General features: G+C 42.4%; 1 protein-coding gene and 1 pseudogene across 2 annotated transcripts in view; both read left to right on the top strand.

Moving 5' to 3' along the window:
- The window catches only part of Fhit (fragile histidine triad diadenosine triphosphatase), a 1,412,380-nt gene that overhangs the window by 376,398 nt on the left and 1,010,745 nt on the right, over window positions 1–25,237 (top strand). The window lies entirely within an intron of this gene.
- On the top strand, window positions 10,496–10,705 carry LOC142858138 (U6 snRNA-associated Sm-like protein LSm5 pseudogene; annotated as a pseudogene).

The raw sequence follows: 25,237 nt of genomic DNA, 5'->3' as shown, positions 1-25,237 counted from the left end.
AAAACATATTCACAGCAAATAGTGGGGAATCCCACATCAAACTTACTTGTACTGACCACAGCCCATCATGAACTGAAGTAACAGAAGTAAAGGCAAGAACACAAGTCAGGGACACAGAGGCAGAAATGGAAGAAATGGCTATGGAGGATTGCTGCTTATGGGCTTGCTCCACATAGCTCGTTCAGCCAGCTTTTTTATGGCACCCAGGACCATCAGACCAGGAATGTCACTGCCCACAGTAACTGGGACCCTCCTACATCAATGAACAAGCCCCCCCCCCCACAAAATGACCTACAGGCTTAATCAGAGGCCAATCAGGTGGAAGCATTTGCTCAAGTGGGTTCCCGTCTTCCCAAATGACTCCAGCTTGTGCCACGATGATATAAAACTAGCGAGCACATCCGCCAGGCCTAACATTTCAAGGGAGAAGCTGTTTTAGGAGGTCTGTAACTGGCCATGCAAGGTTGGAAAAAAATGCAGGTTTTTCTCCAAAGAGCATGTGAATATGGATCTAATGAATACGGCTTAGGTTAAAGTCTCAGGCATTATTGAGATCTGCTCTGACCAAGGTACTGTGAATAATGCTTACACATATCCATCTTATTTAACCTTAACAACTACGGGTAGATAATAATTAACAAATATCTTAAATTTATGGAATGTTAGTATTAAAATAGCATAATGTAGGAGCGAAAGAAAAGATAAGAGAAGATAATAAGGGGTTAACACAATCAAATATGTTACATACGTATGTGCAAATGTCACAGTAAAGCCCGTATCATTTACACATGCACACAGACACACATACACACAGCCAAAAGAAAAAGTAGCACAAAATATGGAGTGGCCTTATTGCATTCCATTCCTTGACCTACCTGGAAGGATTCGATGGTGGAGACTTGGTGTTTCCCTAAAGTCAAGGTGGTTTGAATAAATGTGTGTTTGCAAGGGTGCTTTTTTTTGTCTTCATCCCTTCGCCTAGTTGAGTTGTTTGTTTTCAAATATTTACTGTCGGCTTGAATCCACAAAGCGATATAGCAAGCACCCTACAGGTGTTTTCCAGCTCTTCAGTGGTGTGTTTGATTTTATGCCTCTTTCACCCTAGGCTCTGGCTTTACATTTAAATCCTCTTCCCTAAGATATAACTGTGTCTCAGTTGCTTAGCTCACAGGAATGCCTTTCAGTTTTTATGTTGTGTGTGTGTGTTTCTAAATTCTCAGTTTGTCTAATCTTTTCACATTTCTTCCTTTTGTATGGAACATCTTTACTGGTGCTGTTTAGTTTATAAATATCTAACTTTGGGTGGAAATATGATAATATTTTAACATCAGTTTCAAGTTCTTTTATGTATCTCCTTGAGAATAATGCATGTTATCTTATGCCATGTTCGTTTTTTTAATAACATAGTTCAGCAAAGAAAAGACATGTAGAATTCCCATAGCCAGATCACCCCATCCTCGCCTCTTTTCTGGGTGATCTGAACAGTGAAGCAACAAAGCCCAAAGTGTTTATGACTTCAGAAAAAATTCTAGGCACGAAGTTTATTGTGAAATTTATAAGCTTTTCTCCTTATCTTCTTTTCTCTCCATAGCAGACACGTGGCAAGCAGTTCAAAACTGCTTCCCCATGAAGCAGTCAGTCATTCCTAATGTGTCGTCTTTACATTTGACATTGACAGACACTTTCCCTTTCATGTTTTCAAATATTTTTTAAAAAAATATTCTAGTAGTCTGTGAGGCGGGCCCACACAGCAGCCTTGAATTCATTGGTGGAATTTCATTTCAAACAGGTTGAAAATCTTTGACAGTGTATGGATGGCCAGATTTGTGCTTTGCATTTTTGAGACATGTAACAGAAACTGAAAGATAGATATCAACAGGTAAACAACAGCTTTGGGAACTATTTGCATAACAGGCATAAATCCTGTGGCCTATGTGGTTCATTCAGTCTTAAGAATAATACAATGAATGACTTGTTTTTTAATTTTCAGTTTACTTTTTACTCCAAGAACCTTGAAATTTCTGTAGCTTTTATTAATATTCTTCCCTGTGACATCTCCCTGATAGCCATTCACATTGTTCATGCATTTTCCTCCACTTCTCTTCCTTCCTTTTTCCTCTCTTTCTCTCTCTTTCCCTTCCTCTCTTTCCCTCCCTCCCTCCTTCGCCCTTTACTTTCAAATACAGTTCTCATTTGTTCTGCCTTTAGCCCTGCAGGCTCCTTCCATTCTCCCTTCATTTCTCCTGCTGTGTTTTTGTTTCCATCAACACGGTTTGAAAACTATGATATTTCTCCTTAAAACTGGGGGAAAGAGGTAAAGGTTATGCAACCTTAATTTATTTTGTCAGGAAATGGAAGGCCTTGAGCACTATTTTTAACAAAATTTGTCTTTGCTATACTTAAACATATAATGATTTTTTTTTTTTTTTGGCATGGGCAGCTGAGGATAGGGAACATGAAATGACCCTATCCTATAGCAATACTGACGAATATCTTGCATATCATCATAGAACCTTCATCTGGTGATGGATGGAGATAGAGACAGAGACCCACACTGGAGCACTGGACATATAATGATTATTAAGATTGTTGTTAATGCAAGGTGGAAATAAAGAGTTATGACTTCCTTGCCAAATAAATTTCACATTCATCTGAATTTAGTAAATGAGAACAATGGAAACCAGAAATGGTAGGATTCACTAATTTACAACAAATTAGGACATCAGAAAAAAGCCAGGAGGTCACAAGACTGTGGCACAGTGAGTAAGCACACCTCAGGGAATTTGTCAGGATGTTGTGGACACTGTAATACAGTACCTATGTAGCAGCAATGAAGACCAGACTCAGCTCATAAAGAAATTGAGAAAAATGGGGGAAGCCCTTGATTTTCATCATTGTAAACAGGATAAGAATTTTTTCTAGTACTTGTACTGATTTTACAAAGCTAAGAATGATTTCAACTAAGTTTAGAAAATCATTATAGATATGAATGATCACATTTACAAAGAAAGGGCTGGATTATGACTTTGCAAAAAATGAGAGAGGCTGATAGTTATGTTTGTGTCTTCACCATGGCACCAAGAAACAACTGATCATATAGTAGAGAATTATATTAGCTAGTCATTAGGAGGAATGATCACATGACATTTTAAGACATTTTAAAGTTAGACAATATGTTAAACCACATGCTGGGGAGTCTTAAGAACCAGCTTTCATCTTTACACTCTTCTTGCCTGGAAGCAGGAAAAAAAAACCCTGCTCTTTGTTCTTGCAGAGGGTTCTTTCTGCTCCAGGGTCAATAACTTTATTCAAAACCTAAGAAAGTCAATGTCCTAAAATCATGCAAAATGTCTTCATCCCTTTCTGTTGAGATATCTGGTTTAATTTCTTATTTCTAGAACTTACTATTTATTCATGTTCAAAGTTCATGCACATTGAAAACTGATCACCTAATCAATAATGAAATGGTTCTCCTGTTAAGTTTAACTGATTTAGCATTTGGCGAAATCAGAATGTTTGAGTAAAGCTCCGAAAAGATACTATGGCAAGCCTTTGTGTTATTGTCAATGCATCTGCAAGAGTCTACATTTCGCTAGAGAAAGTAAACTTTCTACAACAAGATGGCCCCAAGTAACAACTGTTTGTGCCATATTGAAAATGAGTTTTATGTCTCTTAGATACATTTCCAAGCGTTACTTTCTGCCATTCTTTCTCTATTAATAAATAGGAGTAACATATATGCACACCTTGCCCTGGGGGTCAGGATCAAGGTGACCTGTAAGTCACCCTCATCCCTGGAAGTGAACCACAATCGCACCTCTGCTTGATCTTCCTTTTGTTACATGCCTTGTCTGAAAAGAGTCGAGGGAACATGCACCATTCTTTCTCTCTTGCTTCTCACTTTGTTGTTCGTATACTGAGAAGGGAAGATTCCCCTCCAGTCTGTTAAAGAGTAGTGCAGTATCTTTACCATGGTCACAGCAAACTGCATACAGTGCCATTGGCTTTGGGGGACACACCCTGCGTCCTCAACAGATACCCCTCTAGTTATGACACACCCCTGCTGTTAACCCTCTCAGCTTCAGTTTGGGCAGCAAAACTCGATCAGTTTATCATCCAGTTCAAGATCTCAGAAGCCTGTGGAACTTTCTCCTTGTGTCATGAGACTAGTAAAACATTTAGTTAGCAGGCACACAACTGATCCCTCTACCCTAGGTGGTGTCGTGTGAAACTCGTGACACTGGGGACAGTCTCCATGGGTTGTTTTTGTTTGCACAGTCAGTTTGTAAGTTGGTATTGTTGCAACATAGTAACAGGGTACTGTTTTCCATGGGGTCACTACCTGCCTCGAGAAAATTTCATGCTCAGGAACCACCTGGATATGGCGACCTTGGCTACATCTCACCTCAGAAAGATGGAATTCTGTTTCCTGCTGCAGCTTGCACTCACCTGTTGTCTGCGCTCCGTTCCTGCCACAACTACAAACTGCATTCTCTGCCTGACTTTGTGCAGACACACGGGATGTTCGGTCTAGCTTTGGAATGCCTTTCTATAGTGTGACCAAATGCAAGACTTTGATGCCTCCAGGCTAGTAGTCTACCCCATATGTCTGACTAGTCTGAAGGTAGAAGAAGGGGGGAACCTACAGAAGCATGTCTTCCAAACCGGGCTGCACAGCAGTTTTTAGGGGTGCCCCCAGGGTTTTCGTGGAAAGCCTTTGGGTGGGGTAAGCTAATGATGTCTCCTTGAGATATTTTAGCCAAATTAACTTCAGTTATTGCTCCTGCTGATTAAGTGGATGTCTGGCTTCTTCAAAGTGTGTTTCTTTTACCGAGCAAAAAAAAAATATATTAAAGACTCATCTAATTTCTCTAGGATTTCTTACGTACTATTTGACATCAGAATCAAGCATCCACATTTCCTATGCCATGAAAGGAAGCCCTTGTATCCTACCTAAGACGGTGTTAGGGAGGCAACGTGTGAATGAAATATCACGACTTGGGTGTCATTCGGACTAAGCTAGAAAAGAAGTCATACTCTGAATCTCTTTCCTGGTAAGAGATCAATACTGTCTAGACATGGTCTCATTAGGACTCTACATTGACGGAGGCCGACCGAGATTCCTGTAATTGAGGCTGGGGGATGAGTACCTGTGCTGCCTAGTATCACAGAGATCCAGATTCACTGGGGTCAATTCTGTGTCTCCCAACACTGTTTAACCAACTGCCAGGCTGTGCCAGAGGATGGATGATGCCAATTCCCGACTCTCAGGTTCTGAGTCCTGCAAGTTGTGGGAATTGCTCTCCGTGATGTTCTCCATGTCTGGTGACCAGTGCACAGTGAGCACTTCGGGCAGCATCCCATGCTCTGCATAAACCAAGACAGAGACTGAATTCGCCCATCTTTCCTATCATCCCTCAGTTAATTTCTACAAATTATCTCTGCATATAGGGGGTTGACAGTTATTCTTCTTATATTATTTAGTGGCTTTATCCTTTATGAAAACATTACAACAATTTCAATGATTTTCAAGCCAGGATAGTTTACCAAAGCCTGCGGTAGCAAAGTCTTCCATCTTTCCGGTTAGGTGTGCAAACTTAGGATGTGCCTGGGATCCTAAGTCCTCTGTTTGTGGTTACCTGTCGGCATTTTTCAAGGAAGTGAAGTAATAATGGCTGAGACGCTGGAGGTGGCCCAGCCTTGCCAGGCTTCTGATGGTGGAATAAATATCTGTTATATGTCCAGTGTATTTACTCTCAAACTTTAGGCAAGATAAGCCAGACAGTGAGAAATAATGCTGATTATGCAAAGAAACATTCAAGACAAAAGGATCTCTTTCGAAGAATTTAAGTGTTCGGGAGATTAGCATTATCGATCACTCACCTCCCACACAGTCTACAGATGATTCTGGAATCCTGAAACTATTTTTCTCCCTTGTCTAGTATAATTAGCAGAACAAGGAATAATCCAATTAAAAGACAACAAGGATGTGTTGTAATTGTTCTAATAAATTATGTAAATATGTAATTCATGTAGGAATTAATTCAGAAGATTGACAGCTGTTCCTTCACTGCCACACTCTTAAATTTTATGTCTTCTCAAAGGTAACTTATGATATCATAGCTCATTATTCAAAATATGCTGGGGGTAGAACGGTTTCATCTTCCATATAGTAAAATGGAATGAAGGATCACACTTTGAGTTCTTTAGATTAAACACTGGACCAAACAGAAAAGAGTAGAATAAAAATTCACAGAATCTAAAGGGGAAAAATAAAAAAATATTGTTGCAATGACTTCTTATTGTTAAAAATAGTTTCATTTATTTTCATTGTCTGGGTATCTGCCTTCTCTCTCTCTCTCTCTCTCTCTCTCTCTCTCTCTCTCTCTCTCTCTCTCTCTGTATGTGTGTGTGTATGTATACTTGTGCATGTCTGGTGCCTACAGAGGTCCAAAGAGACCACTGGGTCCCCTGAAACTGGATTTACAGATGGTTGTGAGAGACTGTGGGATGCTGGGAACGGAACCTAGGATCCTGGTACAGCAGCAAGTGCTGTGAACTGTTGAGCTGTCTCTCCAGCTCCTAGATTTTATAGATGTGTTTATGTGTGCATCTTTGCTTGGTACTTGTGAGGCTTCTCATCGAGGCCAAAAGAGGGAGGGTGTCAGATCACATGGAAATTCAATCACTCTTAGGGCACTGTACATACTGACAGTGTACACAGTGACTGCACTGTACATGATGACTGCTCTGTACACGCTGACACCGTACATGCTCACTGCACTGTACACACTGACAACACTGTACACGGTGTACTCAAATCAAACAGAAAACAACAGTAGGGCATGAAATAAAAGTCATGCAAATTGAAAGGGAAAAAAATCTCAATGAAAAAGGAACATGTTTCTTTCCAGTTAGATGTTTCCAGCACTAACCAGGGAGTTCTTTGACCTCCTTTTCCTGTCCTGCTAAAATAATCTCACTACCAACCTCTTCATTTTTGATGGGCAGTTTTCAGATTTCTTGTTCTGTTAAACAGTTTGACCTTTAAGAACTGAGGAACCTAGTGCTCAAGAACTGCCTCACTGTTTAAGAGTCCTTGGTAGTCCCATAGAGGGCCTGGGTTCCATTTCTGTCACTCAAGTTCAGAATCTCACAGCTACCTGTAACTCCAGCTTCAGGAGGATCTAATACCCCTGGCCTCTGAGGGCACCAGCACTCACATGCACATAAAAACATAATTTTAAAATAATAAGAGTAAATTTAAAATAAATATATATACATGAATAAATAGATAAATTAAAGAACCTGATTTCAATGTGTAGTCTCCAAAGGGAAACTTGTCACCTTATTTTAGTTTGTGCGTGTGTGTGTGTGTGTGTGTGTGTGTGTGTGAGCGTGTAGGCATGCACATATTTGTGACATCAGAGGTTCATATAAGACATCTTCCTTTATTGTCCTCCAACTTCCTTTTTGAGGCAGTCTTGCATCAAATTTGGAGATCAAGACTAGCTGGCAGCAAGCTTTAGAATCTTTCTGTCTCTGCCTTTCTATCCTAGGATTATAGACATGGGTCTACCTTTTTACCTACGTGACAGCTTTTACATAGGGGACAGCTTTTACATAGGCCTTGCAGATTTGAGCTCAGGCTCATACTTGTGCAGCTCATGCTTTAATGACTATGCCATCTCCCTAGGCCCCAGATCTCTCCCATGTCTCCAAGTTCAAGAACTTAGGCCTCTGAGAGGCAGCATGCAGGAGGCACGCACTTCTTTTACACAGTTGGACTAAAAAGCAAACAAGGAAGTAGCTAAGCCTGCTATTCTTCTCTGAAATGATTGTTCACCAAAAGTTGGCATACTTTATAGTCACATCACTATACAGCATCTATAGAAATAATTTATTTCCTTCCCTGAAAAGGCTCTAGGTCCATGGCAAGCTGGGGGGGGGGGGGGGGACGGACAACATAGAGCTAGCCACAATCTGGAGGTCTCTGGATACCGAGTACTTCTGGATAGCAGAATGCAAATTTGATGAAGTATGCATGCATTATGTTCCTCTTAGCCAATGGCATTGCAAAAATTTCATGTTCGGGAATGTGATAAAGCCTGCAGCCCTGCCCTGATTGCAGCGTGCTATTTACTGAAGTCACCTCGCATATGGGGGAGGGGAACGAATGCAAATTGTAGTGCAGAAGACAGAATTCAGAGTTCCAGTTTTCTCTTTGTTGCCACTTTATAACACTTTATAAACTAGATTTTCACCCCTATAAGACTAAAAAGAAAGCTAATAATTCATTGAAAGAGTGTGATTCTACTAACCAGAGGTTTAAATGCACAATTACCTGTTTTATCTATGTAGCAGCTCCAAACATATACAAATAGACTTTTAAGCCTGAGTGGAGATGAGGTTCAGTACCCTGCCTTATATTATCTCCATTTGCATCTACAGACACCCATCTGTTAGATGCAACTTCTGCTCAAACTCAGCATCTCATCCCTTTCTCTGACCATTAGTCTAATTAAGTACATTTCTCCCCCATCATATGTTACTATAATCAATTTCCCATGTCTGTTACTCCTGCTAGAACCAGAGTACCCTGGTTACTCTTCAACCCAAGAGGGTACAGTTTATTATATATACTTTTTTACCCTCGAGTTTCTACTGGCACTCAGGAGTTTAAAACTTCTAAGGACTGAATGAAAATATCATCAGTTAACAGTCAGCCTAGAATCCACAACCAGTGAAAATGTCCTTCAGCCATGAATATGGAGTTAATGGCTTCTCAGAGGAAAGAAAACTGAGAAGATTTGCTGCTAGCTGATCTTCCTAAACAATGAAAACCATTAAGATGGAATTTTGGAACAGCAGAAAGAAAAGTCAAAATGACCTTGAGAGTTCTGAATGGTGTTGGAAGATTGAATGCCCTGATGAAGATGTGAAGCAGATGTGTGTAGAAGAAGTCAAGTCGCGGTTTTATGGGCACAGGTAAGGATGCGAAGAGAGGTTTTAATTCTTATTCAAATTGACAGGATGAAGACATCGAGAACTGTTTACTTTATGAATGCATAATGTCATATTTAACACAGCTATGAAAATTGTGCAAAGCCACACTCTAAACACACATTAGGTGTGCCAAATAAACTACTCAAATGTTCAAATAGCTTACAAAAAGTAGAAAAATGTAAAGAACAAAAACAAAAAGCAAAGAGAACAAACAAAGAATAAGATATGGTATCTTAAAACATAGCAATTCTGTTATAGCTAAATGTTTTTAAGTACAAAGGTTAGCCTGGCTGTCATCAGTCAATAAAAAACAGTGTGCTTGAAGCAATTGGAGGCAGACTGAAAGCACAGTGAGCATATACTGTAAAAACCTCAATGCAAGTAAAGCAGGAATAGCTGATTCTCACTGAAAATCAATATAGTAAGAAGACTAAGTATGAGACATGAAACGGGAGCCATCACTACAGACACAACAGACATTAGGATGACAACGACAGCACTTTTTACACAGCGTTTGACCACTTACATGGAATTCAACACCGTCCAAAACTATTAAATTCCTGTAGTTGATCCACAGGCAATAGATAATATGAATAGCTCCTAACAACTAGGAATATTGAATTCATCCTTTTAAAAATATGTAATAGAAGAATATTTAGGCATAAATAGTTTTACTGATTAATTCAATTTTATACCATTTATTTCTAGTTAATTTTACAAACGTATTATATATGTATATATAAACACACATATATATTTAAACAAGATTTCCAAATAAACAAAAGCAGTACAAAAACTACATTGCCCCGACTCTGATGAACATGGAACCAAAAAATTGTTAATGAAATTGTAGCAAACAAAGTTCCCAGAAAAGAGGGAGAATTGTAGATCATGTTAAAACTGAGTCTATTTCAGAGATGCAAGCCTGCTTCACTATTAAATTTATCAATATAATTCTGTCGATTATTTAAAAGTTAATCAATATAATCTATCCCATTAGCAGATTAAAGATAACAAAAAACATCAATAAGGAAAAGGCATTTAACAAAATTCCACATTGGGTTATGAAAAGACTCTCAGAATTTAAGGGAACTTTCTCAGCTTGGTAAATGTCAAGAGTATAAAAGCCCACCACCCACCAGTGACTGACGGGGCAGACCACTTGCTGCCAAGCCTGAAAACCCAAGTTCTACCCACATGGTAGAAGGAGACAACTGATTAAAAGTTGTCCTCTGGCTATGTACTATCACCAAGACACATGCACACATGCCCACATGCATACGTATACACATACAAATAAATAAATATAAAAATCAATGCCCATAACAAATATACTTAACAATGAAAAGCAGCATATGTTCCCCAAAATATTAAGAAGTATCACAAGGACTTCCAACATGGCCCTGGCTCTGCCTAGAATGTGAACCTGTTGCAGTTCCTGCCACTGGAGCTTATAGACTCTCATATAGGATCAAGAATTTACATTGCCATGAAGCATGATAAAGAAACTGCTGAAACACTTGTGAAATTTGATAACTTTTTCAATGTGGTGCTGGGAGATATAACAGAGTTTGGAATTCCACTAGGAGGAGAAAGGATTACCAGATGACATCAGATTTTACTGAGTGCAAGAAATACAGCCATGCTAGTTCCTGGAGGAGAAGGGCCTGACACACGAATGGATTTCTTTGATTTATGATAAATTCTGACTTTAAAAAAACCAACACTTTTGATGTTTAAATTTTCATAAAGCTAATTTTCATTGGAGGGAAATGCTTTGGAGGCACACACCCACTTTTCTAAGCTAACCCTAATTATTTTGGGAAAAGAGGAGTTTGACTTGTTTGAAGACTGAAGAATAAAAATGTTTTGGGTAAAAGCAAAAGAGATGAAATACCAGAGGAGATCTGTATTCGCTGCTATTCAGCATCATACAGGGAGTTCTAATCAAAGCAGTAAGGAAACAAAGGGGATAAAAGGCAGACAAATAGGAAGAAGGGGAAACATTGGCGTTTGCAACGTGATTTTCTACACAGAAAAATTTAAGTGATCCGCATAGAAAAAAAGGACACACAAAATCAACTGCTGAAGGTAGTGAATGAGCCAAACTGAGTTGTGGAATACAAGATGAAGAAGACCACCATGGTTTTGTGTGGTAGCTATGACTGTGGATAGTGGGATTAAAAATATTATACAATTTATACTGCAGCCATACATGAAGTGTTCAGATGAATCTAATGAACTCTTTATAAAACTTGTGTACCAAAACTTTGCAAGGCAGATGAAACAAATAAAAGAAACTGTAACTAAATACAGGAATACATCATGCTCACAGTTTTAAAGTCTTAGCATATAATGATGGTAATTTTGTCCAAAATTACATGTAAAATTAATGCCATTCCTTTTCAAATCTTATTTTAGATATAGGCAAGACTATCCTAAAAGTTATTTGCAACGAAGTCTCTTAGTTAGGGTGACACTGTGACCATGAAACCTCTTATAAAGGAAAGTATTTATTTGGGGCTCCATTAGCAACATGGCAGGAAGCGTGGCAGCATGCAGTCAGACATGTGCTGGAGAAGTTGTGAAGAGTTCTATATCTGAATCTGCAGACATCAGGAAGAAAGACAGAGAGAGCCATTGAGAGCCACTGGGTCCAGCTTGACCTTCTGAAATCTCAAAGCCCACCGGCACTGACACTCTTCCTCCAACAAGAGCACACCTATTCAATAAAGTCACACCTCCAATAATGCCACACCCTATGAGTCTTGGGGGCCACTTTCATTGAAACTGCTACACAAAGTAGTTGAAGTCACTAAAACAGTGTTAAAGAAGTACAAAAAGGAGCTGAAGACATATCTCAGTGATTAACAGCACTGGCTGTTCTTCAAGAAGACCCAGGTTCGATTCCAAGCTCCCACATGGTAGCTCACACCCATCTGTAACTCCAGACCTAGGACTTCGGACACTCTCACACAGATGTGCATGGAGGCAAAACACCAATGAACATAAAGTAATTAATAAAAAAAAATAAGTGCAATGAAATTGGAAGAAATGGTCTACCCAATTTTGAGACTTAGTATGTACCTATAGCATGAGTATTCATGAAGAAATAGACACATAAGTCAATGGAACAGAATAAAAGAATCTCAACATAGGCCCAAACTCATAGACCCTACTGGTTTTGACAGGAATGCAGTTTCCTTCACATGAACAAGGCCTTTCAAGAAATGATCTGGATTAACAGACAGAAGCTGGGCTCTTGCACTATGCTTCCTACCCAATATAAAAATGAAGTAAAAATATTTTAAATTAAAATGTGAAATACAGAACCACAAAGCTTAGGTGACAGCATAAGAGGAAGTCTCTGGGCTCCAAAACCAAGCCAAGAATTCTTAGGTTTGTTGCAAAACAGCCCGTAAGAGGGGAAGGGAAGGTGTGCACTGGGCTACACCAGAGCAGAAGCTCCCTCTCTGGAAGCCCTCTCAGAGGAGGCATAGGCAAGCTACGGAGTAGGAAATATCTTCAAAGCGTGTTTCTAAAAGCAAAGAAAGGAACGACAAAAACAACAACAAAAATAATCCTTGTATTGAGAATACAGAAAGCATTTTCCATATCAAGAGTTGGGGAAAAACCTGGAAAGCGTTGAGACATTTTACCCATTTCCCAGCAAAATCTGTCTATCAACTCAAAAGAAGATTGTGCTCCAGTAATCTAGTGGCTAAACAAGCAGTCTGTTCTTCCTGTGGGCACTACTGAGCAAGGAACTTGATCCATGGGAATAGTTGTTTAAATACTCAAGAGCTTGGGTTGGGCAGAGGGATGCAAAGATTACATACCATATCATTCCTTCTGGATAGCTAAATTTTGGAAGTACAGATTAATGCTTATCAGATATTAAGGGAGAATGGGTGAGAGGAGGCGTTTTGGCACCTGAAGGTTAGCAAGTTGATCCTAGTGGGAAGGGAAATACCATGTTGTATCAGAATCCTGGGTGGTGGTGTTTTACAGTGTATCATCGTCATAGGAAATTAGCTAAAGAGTATATGGAGTCTCTCTGTGTCTCTAATTACAATCTGCATGTGGTTGTATAATTATTTCAAAACAGAAGACCTACTTTAAAAGACAGAAGGGTCGAATCAATTGAAGTAGAAGAAAAAAAAGAGTACTAAAATCAACAGTTCTGTAACTGACCAGGGTCCTGTAAGATTCCATTGCCTGGAAATACTGTCACATCTGGGTTTACATAAGTGCACTCCATGTTGTTTGATGCTGGTAGAGTTGTCTAAGAAGAGTTATCAGAAGGTGTCCCTGTTGTTAGGCAACGGAGGACTATAATTACAGGAACAGCTTCAAAAGCTGGGGGGCGGGGGAAGCTGTAAGCAGTGAAAGAGCAATTCTGATCCCCGAAAGGATCAGGAACTATTGTCACCCTGTTCTAAGTGGGAGTTAAGGAATCTTAAAGGAGCATTGGAGAGATTCCAAACACCTGTTAGAGCACTGGGGTCTCTGCCCTCCTGCAGAGCTGGGAGCTGCTCTCTCTTCTGCCTCAGAGGGAAGGCTGGAGAGAGTGAAGGGCGGGACATGCAGAGGTCAGCAGAACCAACACAAAAACAGGGGGCTTAAGTGAAATTCCATATGGGATCCTGTTCTTTCCTGGTCTAGACCAACCCCTTGGTAGGGAATCCATCCAGCCCGAGAAAACAAGCCTAGAAATACCAATAGCTGTGGTTCTTCCAGGATTGTGTGGTCTAACCCTAATTGCCCTTATGAACTCCTGCTAACTCTAACTACATTTGATATGTGGACCCTCAGCATGCATAGGCACTATGATCTTTGTTTCACCATAAATATAAAATGTACTCTTAATTTTGAATGCTTAACATAAAAATTTTAATATATCATAAATTTTATTACATGCTGAAATACTTTTGATCTACTGGGCTAAGTAAAATGTATCTTAAAAAAATAATTTCTTAAATGAATAAGAACAGATTTCTCCTCTAGGGAAAGTAGGAAAACCAGTTTTGTGCAGCTCAGAACATCATGGTATCTACCCAAGGGGAATAGCAACTCAGGTAACCAAAAAGATACTAAGCCATACCTGGGGGAGGGTATATGTGAGCTTTCTGTTCCTGTGTGCTTTTGTGCCAGTCCTCCGTGACCGTGTGTGGAATCAGAGGACTTTCTCAGGTGGTTAGACCTTGCCTTCCACGTTGTCTAAGAAAGGCTTTCGTTGCTGAGTGCGCCAACCAGGATGGCTGGTCCACTGGCTTCTTGGCACCTTCTGCCTCTGCTTCTCATTTCACCTTGGGTGCATTGAAGACATGCACTATTGTTCCTGCCTTGTTGTGAGCTCTGGGGATCTGGACTCCTGTCCTCACTCCTGTGTGACAATGGCTTTGCTCTCTGAGCTATGTCCTCAGCCGTGAGGCTGCTTCTTTGTAAAATAATAGTAATAAATAATTACATATATACTAAATTGCAGAGTAGACAGGATGTCTTGATAGGCATATAAATTCTTTCATTTTCTGGATTAAATTAGCCTAGACACTGGAACACAGGAAAGGTGTCATCTGGGTATCACTGTAAGTTCATTCTGTGTGCTTGAGCCATTCCTTTAGAAAGTACTCCAGTGTGTGGGTGCACCCCTCACGGTCCTGAGTTCCTTGCTCGTGCTCCGTCTCCTTCTGCTCCTGATTTGGACCTTGAGATTTCTGTCCGGTGCTCCTCTGTCTCTGTCTCCTTTCATCACCTGATGAAGGTTAATATTCATAAGGATGCCTATGTGTTTGTCTTTGGATTCACCTTCTTAGTTAGCTTCTCTAGGAACATGAATTATAAGCTCAATGTCCTTTATTTATGGCTAGAAACCAAATATGAGTGAGTACATCCCATGTTCCTCTTTTTGGGTCTGGCTTACCTCACTCAGGATAGTGTTTTCTATTTCCATCCATTTGTATGCAAAATTCAAGAAGTCCTTGTTTTTTACTGCTGAGTAATACTCTAATATGTATATATTTATCGGGAACTCACCAAGGCCAGCTGGCCTGGGTCTGAAAAAGCATGGGATAAATCCAGACTACCTGAACATAGTGGACAATGAGGAATACTGAGAACTCAAGAACAATCGCAGTGGGTTTTTGATCCTACTGCACGTACTGGCTTTGGGGGAGCCTAGGCAGTTTGGATGCTCACCTTAGGAGACCTGGATAGAGGTGGGCGGTCCTCGGGCTTCCCACAGGTCAGGGAACCCTGATTGCTCTTGGAGCAGATGAGGGAGGGGGACTTGATCGGGGGAGGGGGAGGGAAATGGGAGGCAGTGGAGGTGAGGAGGCAGAAATCCTTAATAAATAAATAAATTAAAAAAAAGAAAAAAAAAAAGAAAGTACTCCCAAGGTCCATGCGAACCTCTCATGGCTCAGTGTGGGAAAATGCCTGGATAGTATCAGGTGTAGAGCCAGCTGCCTCTCAGGGGCTACTGACTGCAGTCTCCATAACCACAGGCCAGTGACTGAAGATGATCTGGCTTAATGATTTTAGTTTGATGAAAGTCCAAAACAAGTATGTATTAAATGGAAAATAGACTTCCGATTCTAAATGGAGATCTTTTTTCCAGGCCAGCAATAGGTGCTCATGACTCACTTACAGGAGTGAGCCTGACTCTGTGTCAGCCATGAGACCATGAGGGGACTGTGTTGCTACCGTCAGCACTGAGACTACCAGGAGACTGTGTTGCTAAGTTCCCTGTCAGCTATGAGACCACGAGGGGACTGTGTTGCTAAGTTGAGACCATGAGGGGACTGTGTTGCCAAGTTTCCCGGCAGCCATGAGACCACAAGAGGACTGTGTTGCCTGTGCAGTTAAATGCGTTTTCTACTTACGCAGCATCTTCAGCTTGTGATGGCCATCCTGGAACCCAGGCCCATTGTAAGCCAAGATGCAGTGGGACAATGGTTTATACCCTGTCACTTATATTCTAAATAAATGCTGATTGGCCAGTAGTCAGGCAGGAAGTATAAGTGGGGCAGTGAGCCTTCTGGGAAGAAGGAAGCACATTCTGCAGATGTGACCCAGCCTTAGAGGAAGCAAGATGTGACCACCTCACCAAATAAGGTACCGAACCACGTGACTAACATAGACAAGAACAATGGGCTAATATAAGTTATAAGATTAAATAAGAAGTCTGAGCTACTAGGCCAATCAGTTTATAACTAATGTAGACTTCTGTGTGATTTTTTGGGAGTTAACGACTGTGGGAACCGGGCAGGACAGAAACCTCAGTCAACACCAAGGGGCAATTATAGTATTACCCAACACTTAGAGAAGAAACGACCCTTGCCCTTGAAAGCCTCCGATACTGAGATGCTTCTGTGTACTATCATGCCTCATGGGTTTAGCCGTTGCTTGCTAGAAGAAGCACCGTCGTGCATCTTAGGAGTTTATCACACTTATGTGCACAGTGTACCACTCAGGGCTGGGTTCTGGGCAGGAGTCTTGTGATTGAATCCTGATCTCACCGCTTCATGCCGAGTGATCATAGGGGATCTGTGCACAACAGCCATCATGTAGGCTGTCCTCCCACGACACATGTATTTAAGTTCAAGCTGGCAGAGACTGGGGTGTTTAAGATGGGAGGTCTAATCGCAAGAAGTTAAGCCATGAAGAGTGTGTCTTTGGGAGAAGTATGGGCATGCCAGCCCCTTCTTGCCTGTACTTCTGCTTCTCAGCCCTTGTAGGCAAAGTCTTCCTCTGCCACACTCTCCCATGGTGGTATGCTGACCCACAGTGACAGAGCCATGTGATCATGGGCTGAAACCTCTGAGACCAGGAGCCAAAATACAGCTCTTCTCCTTCACAGTGACTCGGATATTCTGTTCCAGCATCTCAAAGCTAGCTAGCATGCCCCTCATCGGCTTTCCTGTCATTTGGTGTCATGGAGATTCCTCTCCTAAGGGTTAATATGCAGGAATGAACCAGCTGCTGGAAAAACCCTCAGCATACAAAATGCCCCGTAATTGTTCATTTTTACGCGTGTTACTTCTTCCCACAAATATGAACTAGACCTCAGAACTCCTCCCTCCATGTGAGCTATGACTGTAACTGTAGGCGTTTTTATCCAGTGCCTTCTCTTCTCTACTTTGGTAGGTAATTGCTTAGTTCTCATTCATCTTTTCAGATTCTAAAGGTATAAAGTCAGAGTTGTTAGTGAAGGTTTTTAGAAGAACATTTTCTAAGAAAAAAAAAAAGAGGTAACTGCCAAGCCCAGGGATTTAGGTTGTGGCTTGGTGCCGAAGTAATTGGCTCTCTGAGTCTTGCATTAGAAGAAGTTCTTTTTCAGAGCGTAAGGTTGAGAGGGAGGAGCAGAACTCTCCCATCCTGGTAATTGCTGTAAGGGATGACTTCCCTTTAAAAACACACGTTATCGCGGCTGCTCCTTCCTCGCTGTGCTGTCTGAGCATCCCATCAGATATAATCACCATTCTCTTTTCCAAGTTTCCCTTTAACCGGCATCTGTTTCCTCAAAGGCCATCACTTAATATTCTCTGTGCACCTTTATCAACTAGTTGGGGGAGCGGTGTGTACTCGTTAGCCATGGACAGTTTCTTCGGACAACACAGAACTGGCGTAGTCATAGAGATCTTGTGCCTGCCGGAGACTTGAGGCGTGACGGAAGCTAGTTGAAGCACACCACACGCTGCTCATGGTGCGTTATCCCTTCAGCCCCCAGCAGGTTGACCACACTAGGGTGACCAGAGATTAATTCAGAAGGCCCCATTAATAAGCCGAGTGAGACTCAAGGATGAGATATTTAATACTTTCTTAATTGCCATGCACGCGCGCGCGTGTGTGTGTGTGTGTAAACTGAATAGATTTGGTCATGAAAACAAATAAAAGTGTCTTTTAAATCCTGTCTTCCTGAAAACTAACTAGACATATCATTTTATAGTTTTGTTTTCCCCGTGCAAGAAAAACAAAAGGACAAGAGGGGTTTTCATTTTCGTTTTTGTTCCTTCCCTACACCAGGAAAACATTAGGAAATTGCAAGTATGTTGTTTTCATCCTGTCATAGAAAAGCTTAATGTTTTCCTCCAGCAGGCGCGGACTCATACTGGGACAGTATATTAAGATTCATTTCCAGACATTGATAAAGCCATCTTATCATACACTTACCACTCGCTCATATTGTGGCCTGTGGCTCTTCAGGGGTTATCGGGGTATTAAATAAAAACTGCGCTCAACTCTGCAGCTACTCTGCATTTTTCTCTCATAATGGGGAGTGTTGGCAAGCTTATGGGAGGAGAAATACTTCCTTCTTATTACTTTGGTTCAAGGCTGGGACAGACCCCTGCAACCAAGGTTTAATCATATGTGTCTGTCATGAACACATGAAAGCCGTAACTTTGAGTTCAGGTTCAGACGCCCTCACAAACCTAACCAGTGAAGGCCATTTATGGGGAGATTCCAGCAAGGCCATGGGAAGCAACGTAAGGTTTGCTGTATAGATTTTTTTCCTGTGGCTTTGGGTGGTGCACATCTGCAGGGATTTGGAGAGAGTGGACTTGGTCACTGAGTGAGTCTATCAATGGGAATTTCTCCTACAAGTGTTTACTCCACGGGGACAAATCCACCACTGCAGATAACCCTTTATGTCAAAGAAACAGCACCATCGGGGTGGTGCACTTAGGTCTCCTATAGCCACATTTTCCCGTGGGACTTTCGATAGGTTTCCAAGTTGAACCAGGAAGCGCATGTTTTTCAACACTGAGCAACGACTGTGAAAACTGCAAAAGACACATAGGAGCATTGGTTCTGTGCTAGGACCTGGGGCAGAGTGACACATTTGCTCTTGTGCTTGTCCCTCTCCCCCCTCCCCTACACTCCCCTCCGCTCCCCTCCACTCCCTTCCTCTCCTCCTCCTTCTCTTTTGCAAAGACTCCGTGGCTGTTATATGCGTGTGTCGTGTGTGATATAATAATCAACCGGGAAATAGAAACATGACTTGTACAGCAATGTAAGCTGTTAGGTCCATGGAATGAATTGAATTTGGTGCAGATATCTTGGGGCCAGGAAGGCGTTATTTGTCTTGCGAAACATCCATGTCTTCATGGAGAAAATATCACAACATTTTTTCTCTCTATCTTTTAAATTACTGCAAGATCTAGGGCAGTCTGGGCTGTATCATCAGTTCCAAGCTTTCCCAGACCACAGAATGAAAGCTTTGTCTCCAAAAACGATAGTAAAATAAGGTAGCTGACAGGTGGGCATTATTGATTGCAAGATGAATGCTTCCTGTCGCGTGCTTGCCGAGCACAGGGATGAGTGTGGACAAGCCAGGGTGGACAAGGCTCACATCTGTCTTGATTGGTTGCCCCTGTAAATCAGCAGAGCCTGGCTCATAGTAGGCGTTTGAGATAATGTTCTATTAAATCTGCCAAGCCACTGGTGGCTTGCTGTTGCCTTTGAGTTACAGGGCTGTGTTTGTGTTCGTTTCTTAGAAAGCCGCCCTTCTTTTCGCCGCCTCTTCTTTACATCTCTGGTCCCAGGTCTAAGACAGTTCTTTGTTTGTCTTGACCCAACATGCTCTTTCCCTCCATTGTTCTTCTTTCTCCTTGAAAGAATACAATGACAATCAAAGCATCTGATGAGTGTCTGTTTGAACAGCTCTCCGGAGATTGTTTTTTTTTGTTTTTTTACCATCTTAGGACACTAGACCCCAGCATAAAGTCTGACACTTGGGTACTCAGTAAATATGCCATTAAATGAATGAAAGTAATTAATTACTAAGCAACGCAGCGATTGGTGTTTTAAATGAACCTTGCACGGCAGTGAGGATGATGGGTCAAAATAAAGATCTGGTTGAGCTTCGTAATGATGGTGACAGACGATGACGGGGACGTCTGTCCTAATTCTGACCATGTGGCGGGCCCTATCTATCATTCTCCGCACCGAACCCTCTAATAACTCCATTGTGAAGGCAGAGTTACAAACCTTACCTTCCAGAGGGGACGTGCGTGTGAAGGCTGGTGGCCTGGGAGAGGCCTGTACCTGTTCGGCTTATAAACCCCAAATTCCAAACCCGTATCCGAAACCACAATGCAAATTTAGATCCTATTTTGCTGAAAAGCATTTCCAGGCGTGGAACCTGGCAGAACAGATGACAGTATCTTCATATCTCCCGAACGATGTGATGGTTTAGCTTGTGACAATCACAATGGCTTCGTCACCCATCACTTCACCGTGAACCTCTGGCTGTGCTTGAAGGCAGACACGAGAATGTAAAACTAAACACCACAAGACCCTTCCTTTTCATGGGGTGCAGCAACAATGCCCTCTTCACCCATCCTGGTAGGGCGGACGACCCCTAGCTGTGCTCTGTGCGGTGCATCTGTCTGTACGGGTGCAGCAGGTACCCCCCAGTGTTTATCATGTCGCATGGCAGCCACGTAATTATGTACACTTAGGCGGACAGATTAAACTATTCGGTGTCGAAGCCGCTCTGAAATCCCTATTCTATGTGTGGAATCAGCATTGTCCACATTCAAAAGCACAAAATTACACACTTACATCAGGAACTTATTCACAAATTCCCCTCTCTGCCGTGTTTGTTTTCCTGTTAGAAACTGATCCAAACCAGCTTTACAAACGATAATACACAAAATGCTGATACTTAAATACCAAGACTGTGACATGAACCAAACAGCTGCGGCAAATTCAGCCTTTGACTGGTGCCTTCTGCTTCCTAGTTGCCTGTGTGGAGAGACTCGGTCCAGTGAAGGCCTGAAGGGTGTAGCTGCCTTTTCAAAGTTTCGAGCTAAGGCCTCTAAAGTGAGTGTCCATGGCGTGCATTTTCCAACAAATGACATCGGCACAAAATCAAGCGTGCAGGTCAGGCTTCTGTTTCACTACAGTGAAATTTTCTGTAGGCTTTCTCCACAGTGGAGACCCTCCCCCAAAGACGAGGCCTCCTCTTCATAAAGGCAGACCCTTTGACGGGTGACCCCCTGCTTCAGAGAGGACCTTTTGATTATCAGTGACCGAAATGAAGGATCGTAAAGCAATCTTACATTTGAAAGCGAAGCTTCCACTTTGTGGGAGGAAAATTCTTCTCCAGCCCTAGAACATATAAGGTTAATGATGAACGTGCCGCAAGGGGAGAGATTTGAAGAAAGCAAAATTGTTAAGTCCGCTGAGGACTAATCAAGCATATTGTTCCCTTGATTCTAGAAAATTGAAACAAGCATTTCAAGAAGGTTGAAAAGACACCCATGGCATACTTTTGGTTTGCTTTGTCTGCAAACCTGTGTTTCCCTCTTCCCTGGGGTGTAGGTGGCTCCAAGAATGAGGGGGAGGGGATCACTGATGGTCACTACTACTGGTGTTCTGGTGTCCACTGTCAGAGGGCTCTTTGTCCCTCCGAATGACACTTGTTTCTCTCTGGCTAATCTCTCATGCTGTCCCGCAGGCTAAGGCACCCCGGAGCAAATCAACCTCGGCCTCACTGATGACTGAGGCAGGACTTCTGGTGTGGGAGTGTAAGGTAGTGCTAGAACAAGTACTTACCTAGCCTGCCTGACATCCTAGGTTTTGTATCTAGCACCACAGACTAGAATAAGCTTGCAAACGTCTGTGGTCTGTGCCGCTACCTCAAGTCAAGTCAAGTCAATGCCTGAGGGTAGTGCTGCCGTGGAGTTGTTGAGGTTAGCAGCCCTGGCCTATGCTGCCACCTGAGCCCATGATGGGAGGCTGTGGTCTGTTGTCCTGCTGCTCTAGAGGGTTTTGATGGGGGTCTGTGGTCCTGCCGCAGCCAGGGTCATGTTAATGTCCATGGTCTGAGTCACCACCAAAGGCCATGTGGATGTCCATGGCCCGTGCTGCCGCCTGAAGCCATGTAAATAAATGGCCATGGGCTGCACTACTGCTTGGGATGCTTGGGACCAAATTGGTGTCCATGGCCCATGCTGCCGCAGAGGTCTGTGTTGATGCCCATGGTCTGCACTGCCACCAGAGACCAAACTGAGCTCCATGGCACAAAGCCAGAAACCATGCAGAAGTCCATGATCTCTCCTCCTGCTGACTGTAACGGGCAAGGAAGTTACTTTTGCAGTGACATCTATGGCTGTAGACTCACAGTTGAGAAAGAGGGATATAAAAGACTTCTGTAGTGGTCCTCACTCCCAAAAGTAACAGCCTAGACAGAAAGCCTTCAAAGGGAACGCTTAAAAATTGTGTTAAGGATGCTGAAGTATAGCTCTCCATAACTGATGGCTTCTGGTGGGGGTGAGGGTGGGAAAGGGCTCAGTTTTCTTTAAGGGCCTGGCCACCAAAAGTTTGACCAATGAGTATATGGATAATAAAATTTGGACATGTTTTCTTTCCTTCTTCTTCTTCTTCTTCTTCTTCTTCTTCTTCTTCTTCTTCTTCTTCTTCTTCTTCTTCTTCTTCTTCTTCTTCTCCTCCTCCTCCTCCTCCTCCTCTTCCTCCTTCTCCTTCTCCTCCTTCTGAGAACTATGAAGTGAGTGTGATTTGTGAAATTCCAAAATAATCAGTAATCAAAAATATTATGTTGGGACAAAATGAACAACAAGGAAAGCAAAGCAACAATAACACAAAAAATTAGAATTTTCATCCTTAAGAAAACAAACTCTTGTGGCCAGTTTAAATTCCCTCCCTGAACCTTCCTCTTATCCACCCACCAATCTTGCCTCCTCCCTCTCCCTCAATTCCGCTCTCTCCTTGACTCCCTTTTCCCACTCTTCCCCTTTTTCTCCAAGCCCCCACTCTTCTTTTCTTCATTCTTTTATTTGAAAGAAAATGTAATGTACAAACAGGTACAAAAAATAAATAAAATGATAGCCTTCTGAAATTTCAGAATCCAAAACATTCACCTGCCTCACTTGGCCAGATTTGCTTTCAAAGGTTTGTTCGTCTTCTTTCCCTTTGCTTTTCAAAAAGCTGATTGATGAAACAGGGTAGATTCCATATCATCCCTGCCCTTTCCTCACTCTCTGCCCTCTGATGCATTCACTTCCTGCAGAAACCCCTATGCTGTGAAACATGAGGCGTGTCCCTGAACAGTGCGTTCTTTGTGTTTTCACATGCGCATGGGCATATCCACATGCTACATGTGACTGTGTCTGTGCGTTTCCAGTAGTTTCTGTTGCCTAATGATTATCTGTGAAGAGACGCATGTGTACTGATGTACGTGTATAGAACCAGCTGACTCCCTTTAGGGGCTGTGCGTTGTTCCACGGTACAAGGGAAGTGAAGCTTTCCTTACTCATTGCCTTTTTGGGTGAGCGTTTAAGTCATTGTGCGGTCTTGTTATGCTAAAAACAAAACAAAAGTGTGAAGATGCTATTCTTAGCGTCTGCCTCCTCCCCATATGCAGGCGCACTGAGCCCCTCTGCCAGGTAGAATCAGCATGCATGGAATATGCCCTACGGCTTTTGATAAATACAATAAAAGCCCTGACTAGAATAATGTCCCGATTCGGGATTCTGCAAGGAGTAATTGGAATATTACATTATTTGCCTCACATCTTGGACAACATTGAATTTTGCCAGGCCTTTTCATGTTAACTACTTGGATGGAAGGAAAATGAAATCTTATTATTTTAATTTCCTTTTTCTTCCTAACCAGTGCCTGGACTTCTTACATTCATGATCCGTTATATTTCTTCTTTGAATAACCCCCATTCCTCTGTTGTTTTGTGTTCTGCTTTTTTATTTTTTTCCTTTAAAAGGTTTCTTATATTTCCTGATTTTCTGTTTCCTGTCTGCCAAATGTGTCCCTGAAGGCGTGACCGGCTCAGGGAGGTCACTCTTCAGATGGTTAGATTGTCTTGCGATCTGGTTTAGTCCTCTGCATCACTAAGAAGTCAGGCATATACTCTGCTTCCAGTGTGTCAGTCATTTGGATCTGATGTCTGAATATCCAGCATAGAGCTGTCTGGTCCCCACTGTCTCCACACCAACTGGCTGCAGTTTTCTTCTTCAGGTTTCCCAGGGAGATGTCTTAGTGATCTTATCTCCAGTTTATTCTCACCAAAGAGCCAGAGAGACCTCACTACAATGCAGGTCAGCTTTTGGTCCACCTCCACTCAGAACCCTACAGTGGCTTTTGTTCCTTGCAGCATGAAGAAGCCTGAGTGACAGCAGGGGTCCAGACCCCAGCTGCTGGTCCCTGCTTTCTCATCCCAGCCCTCTTGCCAGTCGTAGCTGCTTCCCTCCCAATACATCAACATTCCCCCCTCTGCCTGGAGAGGTCTTCCTCCAAAGCCGTCTTTTTGTCTGCCTTCTGCATCTCATTCAGGTTTTGCCTGAGATGTTCATTCCCAGTGAGATCTTCCTTAATTTCCTTGTTTAAAAATGTAGACACCTCCGTAAATTCACTGCCCGTTTCCTAGGGCGGCACTCGAAACATACTGCGAACTGAGAAACGTGCAACTACAGAAATGCTTTTTTGTCTGGAAGCTCTGTAGACTGTCACTCTGAAATCTGAGCGTCATCAGGGCCATGCTCCCAGGGGAGCTCCCCCAGAGAATGGGTGGGTGGGGGTGCAGGGGTGGGGTTCCGCCTCTTGCTGGTCTCTGGTGGCTTGCTAGCAACACTTAGCACTCCTTGCCTTGCAGCAGCCTCACGCTGGTCCCTGTCCTCATTGGACATCCTCCTGCTGTGTCACCATCTTCACATGGTCTCCTCTTAGATGTAAACCTCTTCCACTAGATCTGGTCCATCCTATTCCAGTGTGACATCATCTTAAGCTTTGTCTACGCAACCCTATTCCATTCTCTGAAACTGGAAAATAAGAATTTAATCTCTCTCTCTCCCTCTCTCCCTGCCTCCCTGCCTCCCTCCCTCCCTGCCTCCCTCCCTGCCTCCCTCCCTCCCTCCTTGCCTCCCTCCCTCCTACCTTGGGTGGGGAGACCACATTCTCCAGAGCACTCAATGCCCTGTAATCACCCAGGCACTTGATATCCTTACTTTATTGTCTGGTTTCCCCTATGAGGATCTCGGTGGGATGTGAAACTATCGTGTTCAGAGCTGTAGAGAGTACTGCCTTGGAGCTCTGTCGTCTCTGTAAGTGTTTGCTGGTGACAGAGGAATGATTTCAGTCACAGAATGAGCAGGGCAAGTGACATGCCTTGGACACAATCACAGAGAATGAAGTACTGTCTGTGACTATGGCATTTTTTTATTTCAAAAAGGGTCTATGAAGGAAAAGTAGA

This window comes from Microtus pennsylvanicus, chromosome 10 (genome assembly GCF_037038515.1).
Source record: "Microtus pennsylvanicus isolate mMicPen1 chromosome 10, mMicPen1.hap1, whole genome shotgun sequence".
NCBI classification, from domain to species: Eukaryota; Metazoa; Chordata; class Mammalia; order Rodentia; family Cricetidae; genus Microtus; species Microtus pennsylvanicus.
This window is presented reverse-complemented; position numbering and strand designations above follow the sequence as displayed.